At 38.4% G+C, this 14525-nt stretch overlaps 1 pseudogene; it reads left to right on the top strand.

The window, feature by feature from the left end:
• The first annotated feature begins 9494 nt into the window (after positions 1 to 9494).
• LOC102920135 (small ribosomal subunit protein uS3 pseudogene) lies at positions 9495 to 9981 on the top strand (annotated as a pseudogene).
• Positions 9982 to 14525: the final 4544 nt, after the last annotated feature.

Here is a 14525-nt window from a genome sequence, read left to right as displayed (position 1 = left end):
ACTGAAGAGGTAATATAATAATAATAGATTAAGAGACAGTCAAGGAGACACTGGAAGTGTTGAGGAGAGAAAAGTGTGGGTGGAAATGAAATAAATACAATATTCATGTGTGAAATTCTCTACAACAATAATAAAACAAATGTCAAGAAAGAATTTAATCTTCCTTGACTAGCTAATCTCTTTAAAAGGTGTGTCTTCCATAAGCAGACCATGACCAGTCAACACAAAGTAAAAAGACTGCCTGACTCATGGCAGAGTGTTTCCCTAAGAGGAAATAGTTATAAAAAATCTAATACTCCAGATAATGAAATGTGAAGTGAGCCCATTAGAAAAAATATATGGTGACAAAGGTCAGTTGTATATTTTCTTGTTTTGATGGAATTTATTTACTTCTGGATTTATTGAGACAAGGTTCTCATGTGCAGCCAAGCCTGGCCTTGTTCACTCTGTACTCTGGTCTAGCCTCAAACTTGTTATTTTCACAAGTTTGACTCCTGGATCAATACCCTGAAGGCTTAGATTATAGGTGCAACCACCATGTCAGATTAAAAGGATTTTGTATGTGATATGCACTCTAAACAAAGCAAGAGAAATGTCCAAAAATAAGAGTTACACTCAGTCACCTCTGTCCACTTACAGAAATCTACCTACCCTTATCACATACTAGGCTGTTGCAGGAAAATTTGAATAACAGTGAACCAGTACCAAGCAAAATGGAGATCAGTGCCATGAGTGTTGAGGGGAGAAGCATGAAGGGGTTAAGGCCGGGGAGTTTATGGTCAGGACAGCACCCAGCAGGACTCTGTCACTCGGGGGCATCTGAATGGTGGCAAAGCTGAGATGGAATTATCTTCTAGCTGCAGCAGCCCATCCCCCTGTGCTGGTGAGGAACCCATACTATCAAATCAACTCACTTTTAGTTTAAGTTAGGAAATGAATTCTTATAGACACATTCAAATTTCTAAATGTTGACAGTGTAGTGAATTCTGAAACATCTTATCTACTCACTCAATTTGGGGCAAACATAAGACATTCACAGACTCTGTTTGACCAATGGAGTCCCATTTCTGTCATAGGTCACTTTTTTCTATATTTTTCAAACATATAAAATATTCATTTTACTCAAAATGCAAACTTTGAAACTCTCGAGCCCAGTGAAAATTTACTCCCATAATCCATCAGTCCACCTTTTCTGTTCTAGATCATTAAATTCTGCTCGGCTACCACTCTTATGGAGTCCATTTTTGTTCATTGAAGAAGAGGGGATTCTGAAATTCCAGAGGCCCAGAATTATTTACTGCCTGGTGACTTAGATGGCTCTTCTGTGTAGATTTATGGGCTCACTTGTTATGGTGCATGATAAATATGCTTTGTCTGAGCTGCAGTTCCAAGATAACCATCGGGCTGGGAGCCCCCAGAACAATTAAATCACTTCTCATATATTTTAATGACTGTGGGGAACTCATTATATCTGATTTTACTGAAAGCGTGTAAATAGATACGAGCCTCACATTCCAACTTCATCTTTCATATGAGTTTGAACAATGTCTATGCTTAGACGCTGTGCTTTTAACCGTGATTTTAAAATGCTGTAACACAAGGTCTGAATTACTGGATTTGCTTATTACATTGGTCTGACTGTGGCATTAAGGATCAAGGACAAAGTGGCAATTCAAAACTAAAGCCTTTCCACATTAAAATTTACAAGAATCCACAAAATATAATTGTTCTATTCTGAAATTCTAAAGGCAAACACAGACTATGTTTTGTTATTAAATAAGGCATGGATATTTAATGAGTAACTTAACTGCATGACAATTTCAAAATACTTTACGGATCTTAAGGCTGTGTTTGACCTGCGTTCTCTGCATAGGAGTAGGGAGACTGGTGAGTTTTGTATGAAGGCAACTGTGTTATTTACCCACCGAATAAATATGCTCAAATTCTTTATTTTCCGATGGAAAAATCCTGCCTTCCAATATACAGTATAGGCTTTCTGAATCGATAGTGCTCTTTTGATAATAACAAATGCAGGAGGGCTCTGGGATTTGGCAAAGGGCACAACAGTCACAGCAGATTAGCAGTCTCATCAATAATAATCTAAGGTTAACCATCTTGTGTCTTTCCCCAATATAACAATCTACCCCATTAACAATCTACAAACAAGAAGAGAACAAGTAAATCAAGGACAGAGGAAACTGCTGTATTTGTCAGTTTGTTTTCTTGTGATAAAATTCTGCTTTATGTAAATTTCAAACTGCATTCCATGTTTTGCTTCCTTAAGAGAGCAAGAACACTAAGTTGAGTGTGTAGGGAGGTGGGGGAGGATTTGGGAAATCTGGGGGCGGGGGCAGGATGAGGATATGATCAAAATACACTGAATGCATTTCTCAAAGAATAAATAAAAATGTTATTAAAATTGGGGATAAAAGTTCTTATATAAAAATTGAAGTCATTAGAAAACTAAAATCTTAAAAACATTAGAAGGAAAGCATTGGGTTTTTGTTGCTTTTATACATTTGATGACAGTAGCATTAGTGACATTCACCATCTGTGCACATATTTTCCAACACTCTCTCCTCGCACTCTTTTCCTTCCTCTGGAAAACAAGTGGATGCTGCCTTACTGACTTCATCCATTTATATGTGAAAAACAGTACTGACTTAAATGCAGCTGGAGTATATTTTTGGCTTCCTAGTGAGATATCAGAAAGCAAACAATATATGTATCTGAATAAAAATCTAAAACAATTTATAATGGACTGAATACACACACACACACACACACACACACACACACACACACACACACACATATATATAATTATACTATATGTTGCATTTGAGAATGGGAATCTCGAAATTATGTTATTAAAATAAGCCTACTATAAGAAATTATCCAAATGTAAAGCTTGATCTTGATGTGTAAACAGTTTTTTAGTTGTTGTTTTTTAATAAAATATTTCTAGCCTGGCAATAACAATTGAGAAACTTAAAAGTAGAGCCAATTAAGGCTGAGAATTTATCTTTTTCCTCTTTGACTGAAATAGGCAGAACATAGATAACTATGATTGCTTTAGATTCTGGATAAACCAATTCTATCCAGAGCCTTTCCAGTGAATTTTAACTAAGTACAATTCCTATAGTGTCATTAATAAAATAAAACAAGAAAATTTGTATTTACAATACAAAAACAATCAGGTTGGCTTAATGTAATTTATGTGTGTCCATGAGTTTCTGGCTGCATCTGCCTACTTGTAAGAATTCTTTTAGAAATTGAAATGTAATTGCTAATATACGCTTCTTTCTAATACACTAAATTTGAAGAAGCAAATAATCCTAAAATGATTGTTGATATTATGTAACAATTAAATGTTTTAATTCTGTTTTCTAAGGAAATGAAGTCAAGTTAATTAGCCATTTCTGATTTATTCACAATCTTTCCATCATTTTATATGTGTCCCTTTCTCAGCAACAGAGTTGGAAATTTCTACTGTATTTTCTTCTTGCAAAGCAACAAATATTTTCTAGATTGACACTATTCAAATGACATACTAATGAGTAAGAATGTTACTTAAAGTAACAAAAGCAGTTCATAGAGATTCTTAACTCTTCCTGGAGGAAGCAGAATAAAGAATGTGAAGAAATGCTCGTAGGCAGAAAATATAAAAATAATTACCTGTAAACAAACTCATCCTTCTATCATAGAAAATTTAAGAGAATATATTTTTCCCAAAGATATAAGTCATCCAGTCACTAATGGAGAATTGCAGAGTAAGAAATGAAAAATGCAAAACAAAACAAAAACCAAAGAACAAACAAACAAAAAATGAGTTATTTAGCAGGGATATGTGCAGATGGGACTAATAAGATTTTCCAATTTGATTTTACCATTTGAAAAATAAAATGCTTTACTTTTGAAAAAAAATGTATTAGTGAAATACTTTCTTAGTGTATCCCACACAGAAGAAATGATCATGAAAACAGAGGGAAACAATTTGAAAAGTACTTTCATTGGTAAGAGCTGAAGAAATTTATCTAAATGATACAAATTATGAGCATGTTTGTGTATGTCCTGTTTCTATGGGTGCTGTGTGTATATTTGTGTCTGCGAGTGAGCTTTGTGTTAAAGGAATAAAACTTCTTTAAAAAATGTATTAATCTTAGCTTAAACTAGGATCTGTTCTAGGCATGAACTTTTTGTAATTTGAGCTAATAGCTCTTCCGATTGACAAAGGGATGCTACAATTGCTGGTTATTCAATTTCAGCACAACGCAGACAGTGCCATTGTTCAATAGGTACATGGCCTTTGAGCATAGATAATTGATCATAAATCTTTAGGCAGCCCAGCTGGTTTCCCATATGACTACAGAAAAGCACCATCTGGTCCCCACTGCTTCCAGGGGTCCCCAGAACCCACAGGTTAGAGATGAAAATCTGTCACAGCATTAGGCCACTCTCCAACTAGTGGCAAATAAATGATCCCCTCACATGAAGTGAACTCGTGGTGGATTCTGCCGGTTTTGCTCTTTTCTGATCATGCCTGTAATATAAGGAAGTCAGCAACTCATGGAGATCATATGTTTAAGATTCCTGTTCCTTGAACAAAAATTCACTGTTTGGCCTGGATTAATACTAAGCACAGCAGGGCTATGGGGATGCATTGCCTCTGCTGCAGCCTCTCTCAACAATGGGATTGTTTTATTGGATTTTGTCAATATGGTTAGAAATAATGGCTTTTCCCTGTTTGTAATAACATGCTATCATAGTGTGGCTCAACCTTCCCCAGATTTAGTGTGAACACTCATGTGGCAGGGTGAAAACGCACATTCTAAGACCTAGAGAGAAGAGAGCCATCTTCATCTTAAGATGAAGGTTCAAAAAACAATGGAAAAGTTCCTAAAAGTATGCAAGCTAAAGATTCAGAGAAAGAATATTCTGGGAAAAAAAGTGTGTGTGTGTGTGTGTGTGTGTGTGTGTGTGTGTGTGTGTGTGTGTGTGTGTATGTGTGTGTGTCTGGATGTCCAGACACTACAGCTTTCCCTTCAGTACCATCTACCTACCAGGTGTCCAGGACCATAGAAGCCCTTGCTCAAATGTCACTGGGCCATATTACTTTCCTTTTAATCTGTCTATTCCAGTGAAAAAGATGTTGACATGTCCACACTTCTAGAATAAGAACTGGTCAAGGCAAAATCTTTGTGGAGGTTGTTTGCATGCTCCTAAAAAATGACAGCTGTTGTGTCCATGAGACCTGTGGACATCGGCTTAGGATAAAAATATGAGGGCAGTCTTTGGCTTGGGGATATGGGTGTGAGACAGAATGAAACACAGACATCCATGGAGTATGAGAACTTTAAATTCCAGCTTCCTTTCCTTGGCAAAAATAAAAAATGATAATTTAATCTTGAATTCATTAGTTTGGTTGAAAAAATTAAAAAAAAAAAAATAAGACACATTTTACTTAAGTTTTAATGTGCGGCGAGCTCCTCAGCCAGCGAGGAAGAACGACCACCACTTGAGGATTCTTCTCAGATCACACTTTATTGGAGCGCCTCTTGATTAAGGGAGAGCGGGAGGTGAGGGGCCCCAGGACTGAAATGCAGCTGCTTATATAGGGAATCAGGCAAACGTGCCGTACTGTGATTGGGTCCTGCCAGAATGCTAGCACGGGGAGCCACGGGATAGGCTGAGGACATGGAGTCAATTACCATACTCGCGCATGCGTGGACCTTAAGACGCGTAGTCCTAGGAGCATAGCCAATTATTTACAGCTGGGCTACCAGGAAGTCAGCCTCATCTTAGAATGGCGGCTCCCTACATTAATGCACATCAGAAACCTCTTTTAATATGAATGAATATTAATTTAATTCCTTGTTTCCTACATCTAATAAAAGGATCACTTGTCTACAATTCAAGTATTTTAAGCGTCTTTTTCTAGTGATTACTGAGTGGTCTAACACACACAGGTCAATGCACCTAACACAGCACACAAATTGGATTGAGTATAAAGAATACATGATCATCTGGACAGATGTGGAAACAACTTTTAAAATTGTAAAAGTTGTAAAAGCCCTGAAAAAGCCATCAGCAGAAGAACAGTATCTCAACACAATAAAACTATATATGGAAAACCAGTAGCCAGCATTATGATAAATGGGGGAGGGGAAATCTGCAAAAATGAGTCCCCCAAATCAAAGCAAAACATAGGTGTCCACTCTTATTAGTGGAGTGCAGAACTCTTAAACCAAGTAACAGAAATAAACATTCAAAAGGCATATGATACAATCAGTATGTAAGCCAATGAAATCTCATGGAACGTACAGTCCATAAATAGAGAAAATGTATCTGACATCTCTAGCCAGCACAGAAATGTAAAACAAAGTGTTCTGAAACCCTCCCTTACCCCTGTAGGAGCAGGTTCCATCAAAAGCCACAAATGCTGAGAGGGTTGTGGGGGGAAGGAGCCCCACAATGCTGATGAAGTAGAAACTAGAGCAATTCTTTTTGCAATCGGTGTGGTGATTCCACTAGCAGAGGATTATCATACAACACAACTATATCACCCTTTGTATATATCCTTGGGAATAAAAGTCAGCATGTAGTAGAGATGCCTGTGCAACCATGTTTATTTGCGGCCATCTTCACAGTAGTTAGGTCATGGGATGAGCATGAGTGTCTACCAGCATCAGAGAATGGATAAAGAATGTGTCATGCAAATACATATGAATCAGTATTCAATAATAAAGATGAAAGATGTCATTTACAGGGAAATGCATGGAAGCTGAGACTCATTTCTGTAAAATAAGTGAGATGCAGGGAGACAGGTGCCATGTTTGCTTGAAAATGTGAAACTTAGGTCATCTTTTAATGGAAATGGGCTTAAGGCAGAAGCTGGGAGAGCAATGGGAAAGGGTGGTCGAGAGAGAATGCAGGGGTGAATGTGACCAAAGAGGGTACATTCATGCACAAGGATGTCATAATGAGACCCATTGTGCTTTATAACTAATATGTACTGTAGCAGTTCATTATGATTACCAGTCTGATTGGACTAAGGAACTGCTGGAACATAAGTGGGACATAACTTAGTGTCTGTGAGGCTTTTCCCAGAGAGGTCTAGCTGAGGAGGGACATCCTGCAGATGTCAAAACACAGTATATTTAACTAACGTTTATTAACTTTCTTTACAAGAAAAAACACTTGAGTGTTGCATAAGGACGATCTTGTATAATTACTAAAAAAAAGATATTTGTGTCTGATCACACACACACACACACACACACACACACACACACACACACACACACACACACACTAGCTCTGAGCCTGTAGAAAGACAAGTTTAGAATTGTGCCAAGAGTGAGGTTTTCTGTGACCCATCACTCTGTGTATGTGGATTTCTAAAAATGTAAGCCTTCTATGGAATGTTTAATAAAATACCGTGGCTTTTGCATGATTGATACTATTTTCAGTAAGCGTGACCCAATGATGTCACTGATTTATGAGCCTGTGGCCCCAGCTGAACCTTAGTGCCAGAGGTATTATCTGCTACATTATCCAGGGAGCTAGTTTTCACATCTCCTTTAGTTGGTCTGGGCTCTGGATCCTGGGGGTCTCCACATCCAGTGCAAGATCCCCGGCTTTCTCCACACCCTACAAAGAGATGCAGAACCCTCATGCAACTGTCCAGGACACCAATGTGACATGGATCACTATGCTTGGTGGCTCCTTTTTCCCAAGGACAAGCACTTTTCACCTGCCACTTCTAAAAGCATTGAGGTCACTAATAATGAGCATGATTATTTAATAGGAGGGAGATAGTCATCCATTCTTTAGGTTTTAGAGTAACCAAATGGGCAAGTTTCTCTTCTGTCATGCTTTTAATAAGGGAATTTAAAAGTATATTCTGAGAGACAGAAAATGAAGATATCTATTGGGATTTAGTGAATAGGTCTTTTTGAACATAAACACAACTGAGTAAAATAGACCTTAATTGTCTTCACATAAAAAATATATAATGCTGAAAACATTCTGATGTCTGTAAGAGAACATCGTGTATAACTCACTGATCCAGCAGGGTTGGGGGAGTAGATAACAGTACCAAAGAACACTCTGGTAACTCCTGCAGCTCCACTATTGGCCTCAAAGGGGCAGTGTGGGTATCAGGATGATCAACCAGCACCTAGACAGTAGGTGAGAATAGAGGGACGAACACACATCATGGCTACACATTGCCACACATTACACATGACCCTAGGTGCTAACATCCTCCAGGTGGCTCAGCTTTCAACCTCTCAGTTATGGTGGCCTTAAAATCACATACTTTAATGACTCCCCAAACTTGTGATTCTGGACAGGTACAATATTTGGCTCACAGCTCACTAGAATGTCAAGCATGAACTTAAACATCCATCCAGACCATCCTACCTATGTTGCTCTGAGAAACGAACTATTGTGTGAAACACACAAAGTACAAGATCAGAGCTGACCTTGACGGGAAGTTCAGGCATTGCACCAAAATGCACATAAAAGCTGCAGCTTTCTCACCTAATTGCATGCATATCTTTTCCAACAAAGATAATGAACAATGAAGATGGGCACTGAATGGACAGTGAAGACTGGATGATCAAACCCACTCTAAAAAACCCACACACTGAAAGTAATTTGAAAATAAGTGAAACTTACTGTCATTTTAATATATGGTTTAAGTGCTTAAGAGCATAGCTGTGGTAATAAAATAGACTTTATTTAATATTAATAATGTAACTATAAGAAAGAGTAAGTGGTCTTCTGTAAAATGAACTCCAGGAAATAACTTTGTATTTAATGTAGAGGGATAGTTGAATACAAATAGATAATAATTTGAGTAATGCCATTCTCTTCTCCAATGTACTTCTAGTAGTGTGTTTGAAAGATATCACATGAAGAATTATAAAGGTTTAGGTTTTAGACCATAGAGCCACTTTCTTGTGGACAATCTGGCCAGTGTATAGTATTGGTTTTTCTGCACATTCCTTAGTTCTAAATTATAAAATTTCAAGTAATCATTTTGGTTTTGGATGTGCAACCCCATGCTCCACCACCTCCACTCATCATGTATCCATGCATTAATATTGTGATGCTTTTCAATGAGAAAAATGGAAATACATGTTTAAAAGAGCTTAATAAGTGATAGCAATTTTCCATTCACAGTATTGTCATTAAAGATATCGATTACTACAGGAAGTGATCCCAGGTGCTTTTTTAAGTCAGTCAGTTACCTTGAGTGTGAGTTGGGATCATGCCTGCGAATGCTGCATACACACACTCAGAGGCAGGGATAGAGCCTACCTGTGACAGACAGGAGTCTAATTCTCTGGTTTTTCTTCCTTATCTGAATTTTTAAAATGCTCATGATGGTCTCGTACCACCTTTAACCTTAATTATGCAAAGTGAATTATCCTGACCATAGATTAAGTTAAGGAAATAATTGTATATTAAGTTATAACAATATTATGAGTGTAGTGCTTTATGTAGAAAAGGTGGCCTCAAGAGGTCTGTGTGCCATTGCCCATGCAGAGTCTCTACTTTACCAACTCCTAGGAGGGCTTGCTGTGTGAAGGCCTGCTATGCTATGCTGAAGTTCATTCTGGAGAGTGGGGCCAAGGACTTTGAGGTTGTGGTGTCTGGGAAGCTCCAAGGCAAGAGTGCCAAGACCATAAAGTTTGTGGATGTTCTGAGGATGACAGTGGAGATCCCATTAACGACTGTGTTGACACTGCTGTGTGCCATATGCTTCTCAGACATGGTGTGCTGAGTGTCAAAGCAAAGATCATGTTGCTCTGGGACCCAAGTGGTAAGATCAGCCCTAGGAAGCCTCTGCCTGCCCACATGAGCATCATGGAACCTTAAGGTGAAATTCTACTCGACACTCCCATCTCAGAACAGAATGGTGGGAAGCCAGAGCCAGCTGCCATGCACCAGCCAGTGCCTACATCTTAACAGGGTTTTGGCAGCTGCATCTGGAGGCTGGATGTTGCCCTGTAAAGATATTTAATAAAATATTTCATAAAGACATAAGCCTGGCTGGATTGTGTCCAGTGTTCATCTGACTGGACTATGTTGGCTTTTAGAGGGTTATTATCATGTTTATTTAAGCTGGAGGGCTTGAGCAGAGCTGACCAGAGAAGACTTGGGTCAGTGAAGGCTGGTGGCTATAGAACAGCACCTGACCCTGTAGTTCAACTGTACAGGGTTAGAAGAGCAGTTCGTTTTTGATGCTCATGATAGAGCCCAAGTACTTGCACATAGTAAGCATGCAGCATGCCTTGTATTGTTGAACTATGTCCCCAGTCTGTAAGGTTACATGTGTAAATTTTCCTTGCTTGTAGGAAATATTTGCAGGCCAGCATGATGGCTCAGTGAGTAAAGATACTTTTTAAAGAAAACTTGTGCATCATGGTATGTAATCAGCCCTGTCTATAAAAAAATAATAAATTGGCCACTCTGTTTTGCCATGCTGTGTTAAGTTTTAGTCTCCACATCCCTAAAGTAAAAAGGGAATTTCTGATGCCACTGATTTAAACTTCAGAAGTTTATGGATTGTAACGCTGTCATTAGAGTTCACACCTCCAAGTCCTCTGCTTAGGATTATGTTTTGGGAAATGGGAAATTTTCAGAAGTTATCTAAAGCTTATTTGCCATAATGCCTTGAAAGCATTTGCTATTGATGTGCATTTTGTGGATAATTAAAGTTGGCTTGGAAATTCTATAACAACCATGAAATAAAATAACAGATATCAAATGTATTTCTCTATGCTTACCACACTAGGTGGTGACCACGGTTGGAATCCATTCTCCAATGTCAAATGAATATCACTTTCATAATTTGGGCCAACTGTAGCTAGAGTTTTCCTGCCTGGCTCACAGTCAGGACAAATCTCTGTCACCTCCAGTTCCACAGCTGCTCAGACCCAACTAAGTAAACACAGAGACTTATATTGCTTAAACTGTTTGGCCTAATGGCTCAGGCTTCTAGCTATCTAGTTCTTACATTTTAAATTAATCAATTTCTATAAATCTATACCTTGCCACGTGGCTCGTGGCTTACTGGCATCTTCACATGCTGCTTGTCATGGCGGTGGCTGGCAGTGTCTCTCTCTACCTCCCTGTTCTCTCAATTCTCCTCTCTGTTATTCTCACCTATACTTCCTGCCTGGCCATTGGCCAATCAGTGTTTTATTTATTGACCAATCAGAGCAACAGACTTGACATGCAGACCATCCCACAGCAGCCAACATCTAAATGCATACTTTCACAGTGCACATGGCTGCAGAGGGTACAGTGTAGCTGGCTCAGTTACTAGTTACTTTCCCTCTGTAGTAATGAAATGCCTAACAGTAAGTAGAAGACTGTGTTTCTTTTGACTCATGTTTTGAGGGTAAGGTCGATCCGTGTGGGGAAGGCATAGTGGCAAGAGTTCTGCTGTGTGGCATTGGATCACAGTGCATTGTAGTGAAGAGGCAGAGCTCAGCTGGCTGTCTCCTTTTATTCAGTCCAGGAGCCCAGCACATATAGAGCTGCCACTCACTTCCAAGAGACATTCTTTCCTCAGCATATCTTTGAAAATACCCCACGATCATGTCCACAAGTGTGTCTTACCTGTTATTGAATGTCTAGTGACTAAGGAAGTTTAACAACCACACATTTGAGTAAAAGATATTTAAAGAGCTTGGACACATGTGGGAAGTTTACTTACTGTTTAAGCTTTATGTCTGATGTCTTTGTAGCCATTAAGCAGTTCTTCCTTTGCATCTCATAGTTCAGGTTCCAAAAATGGTCTAGATGGTGCCAACTACTGATTTCCAGAATTACAAAAATGCAATGATTATTAGCTACCAAGATGAAAAATTTATCATGTCCTTGAAGTAATATGAATAGTGATTCTTTGATACAAAAAGTTGTTTGAATAATATTATGCTATTCTGGTTGTGATAAACATTTTCCAATATTTAATCAGTAGTAGAATCTGCTTATATTTTCATACCTGGGTAACTCTTCTTGACTAAAAATTGACAATGAAACTAGAGGCAAGGAAGGAAGAGTTAGAAGGCATTTGAGATGACACAGAAAATGTTGAATGGATGTCTTCAACTCAACAATGGCTTAAAATAGGAGCAGCTGATTTTGAAGGATTCCACTACCCTTCCTTTGCCTCTATAAAGCATCCCATGCTAGCCAGGAATGACATTTCCAACTTGATCTTGTCATAACAAGATAGAAAATAAGCAATATTCTCAAATTATTTCCATGTGACTGCTTCAGACAGAATACACATGAGGTGTTTTCAAATTGTAATGAGGAGGTTAATGAGGAGATGTCCACAGACTGGGTGAAATAAGAGTCAAAGATCACAATGAGAAAAAAAAACACAGTTTTCTATGAAGATTACAAAAACAGGTTAGAGCAGTCTTGGGGCCTGTATGCCACAGTTCATCTCAACACTCTTCTTATTACTGGATTTGCTTTCCACTTTGAAGGAGATTTCCACTCCATAGCTGTGTTTTAGGTTTGGGAAGCCACCTTTTAAATTTCTGCTTTACTTTTGGTTGCCACTACAAAGAAAAGACTGTACATATTAGAATAAGATCACATACTAAACAAAGTTTGAGAAGTCATAGAGGAACCCCCAGAAAGCGTGGCTGGGTCCTTAGAAGTAAGTTTCTGGTGGATCAGATGAAGGGTTGTTTAATATGAAGACACTTGGGAAACTGCTCCCCTGAACTAACTCAGGGCTAAAACTATGCAGAAGAGTAGACTGTGTTGTATATTAGTGGATGTGGGTGACTGTTCGATACAGTGCAATGGGTCTGAAGAGTCATCCTCCAATTCAGGGTTTTCTGAAAGGAGCCTAACCCCCTATAAGAAGCTGCACTGTTTGGTTTAGGTGGAGAGCTGTTTTTTAACACTTCGATGGTAAGTATCTAGACTTTCCACAAAGACTGCCAGTTGCCACTCAGGAAAGACCTGGGCTGTGATCCTCTGCTGTTCCAGAAAGAAAGTGTCAAGATTCCTGAGTGATGCTCCTCATGTCATCAACTCCAGTTTTCACTCAGGAGGGATTTCTCTAGAAATGTGAGTGGTTCTCACAGAGTCGGGCTGAGCTCTGCCCACTCTCTGTGACAGTGGGATCTTTCAGTGACAAAAAGAATAAAGCCTCTACTTTGCTGCCTTTTGGAGGTGACAGATTCTATGCCATGACCTCCACCTAAAAAGTGACCTTCATGTGGTTGTGGAACACTCCTTTAATTTGGGAGACAGAAGCTGGTGGATCTCTGTGAGTTTGAGGCCAGCCTGGTCTACAGAGTGTGTTCCAGGACAGCCATGACTGTTACACAGAGAAAGCCTGTCTCAAAAATTCAAACAAAACAAAACAAAAACCTTTCCTAACAAAAATACTAATTCTACATGCCTAAAACCATAGAAAAAAGAAATAGACAAAAACAGCAGATTGTCATATTTGTGGATGTTTAATTGTAACACACACACATACACACACACACACACACACACACACACACACACACACACACATATATATGCTGAAATTTGCAAGAAATTGGATTTTAATTTAGAAAATTCAAGGCTGGTTTTAATAACAAATATATTTTATCAAGAAAAAGTATGCAGGAGAAATTAAAATGCAAAGTATTCTCATTTGTATTTCTTCATTGCTTATTAAATTTTGTAAGTGAAGTTATAGGTTATGACAATGTTTGTAAATTACAGAATTAATAAATTATGAGAAAAATATAGGGATACATACCAGGGGGCAAATGCATAGATACAGTCACTGAGAAAATATTCTCCTCCACATACTGAAGTAAAGCTGACATTCTCTATGAAATGCACAGGAGACTGGCTCTTCTCTCTGAACACTTTAAAACAAAGCCAAACATAACTGGGAGACATTTTTCAGAACACTGCAGAAATTCAACACTGCATATGTTAAAGCAAAGATGTATATTTATTGGATATATTTAAGACAATTTATAGGAAATCATTTTTAAATGAAATACGTTAAAAAAAAACACTAGCTGTCTATTCATCATAAATCACAGTAGGCATGGTTGGAAAAATACCTGTTGGGTTATCGTGTCCACCCTTCAGCTCAGGCAGGATAGACTTCCATCCCAAGGGAGAGGAGTTAGCACTTGGTGTTTGCCAAGAGAGCATAATATCCTACAGGGCGCGTAAGCGAATCTCTCCTAGAGCCAAGTCAATATAGTGTTTGACTTCTATCCAATAAACCACTCAAAAATAAATGTGCTTCTGTCATTCCAGTTACACAGATCCTGGCAACTGCGTTCTGTTCTCGTTGGCACATTTGCAAAGTCTTATCAAGAAAACTCTCCAATAAGAATATATGGCAGTTCTATTTATGGATGAAAATATCTTAAAGTAAAAAGAGTCGGATGAATGTATTCCTTAAATAATATTTTGGAAAGATAAAAATGTTAAACCACAAATGATACGTATTTTTGAGA

Source organism: Peromyscus maniculatus, chromosome 6 (assembly GCF_049852395.1).
Source record: "Peromyscus maniculatus bairdii isolate BWxNUB_F1_BW_parent chromosome 6, HU_Pman_BW_mat_3.1, whole genome shotgun sequence".
Taxonomy (NCBI): domain Eukaryota; kingdom Metazoa; phylum Chordata; class Mammalia; order Rodentia; family Cricetidae; genus Peromyscus; species Peromyscus maniculatus.
This window is presented reverse-complemented; position numbering and strand designations above follow the sequence as displayed.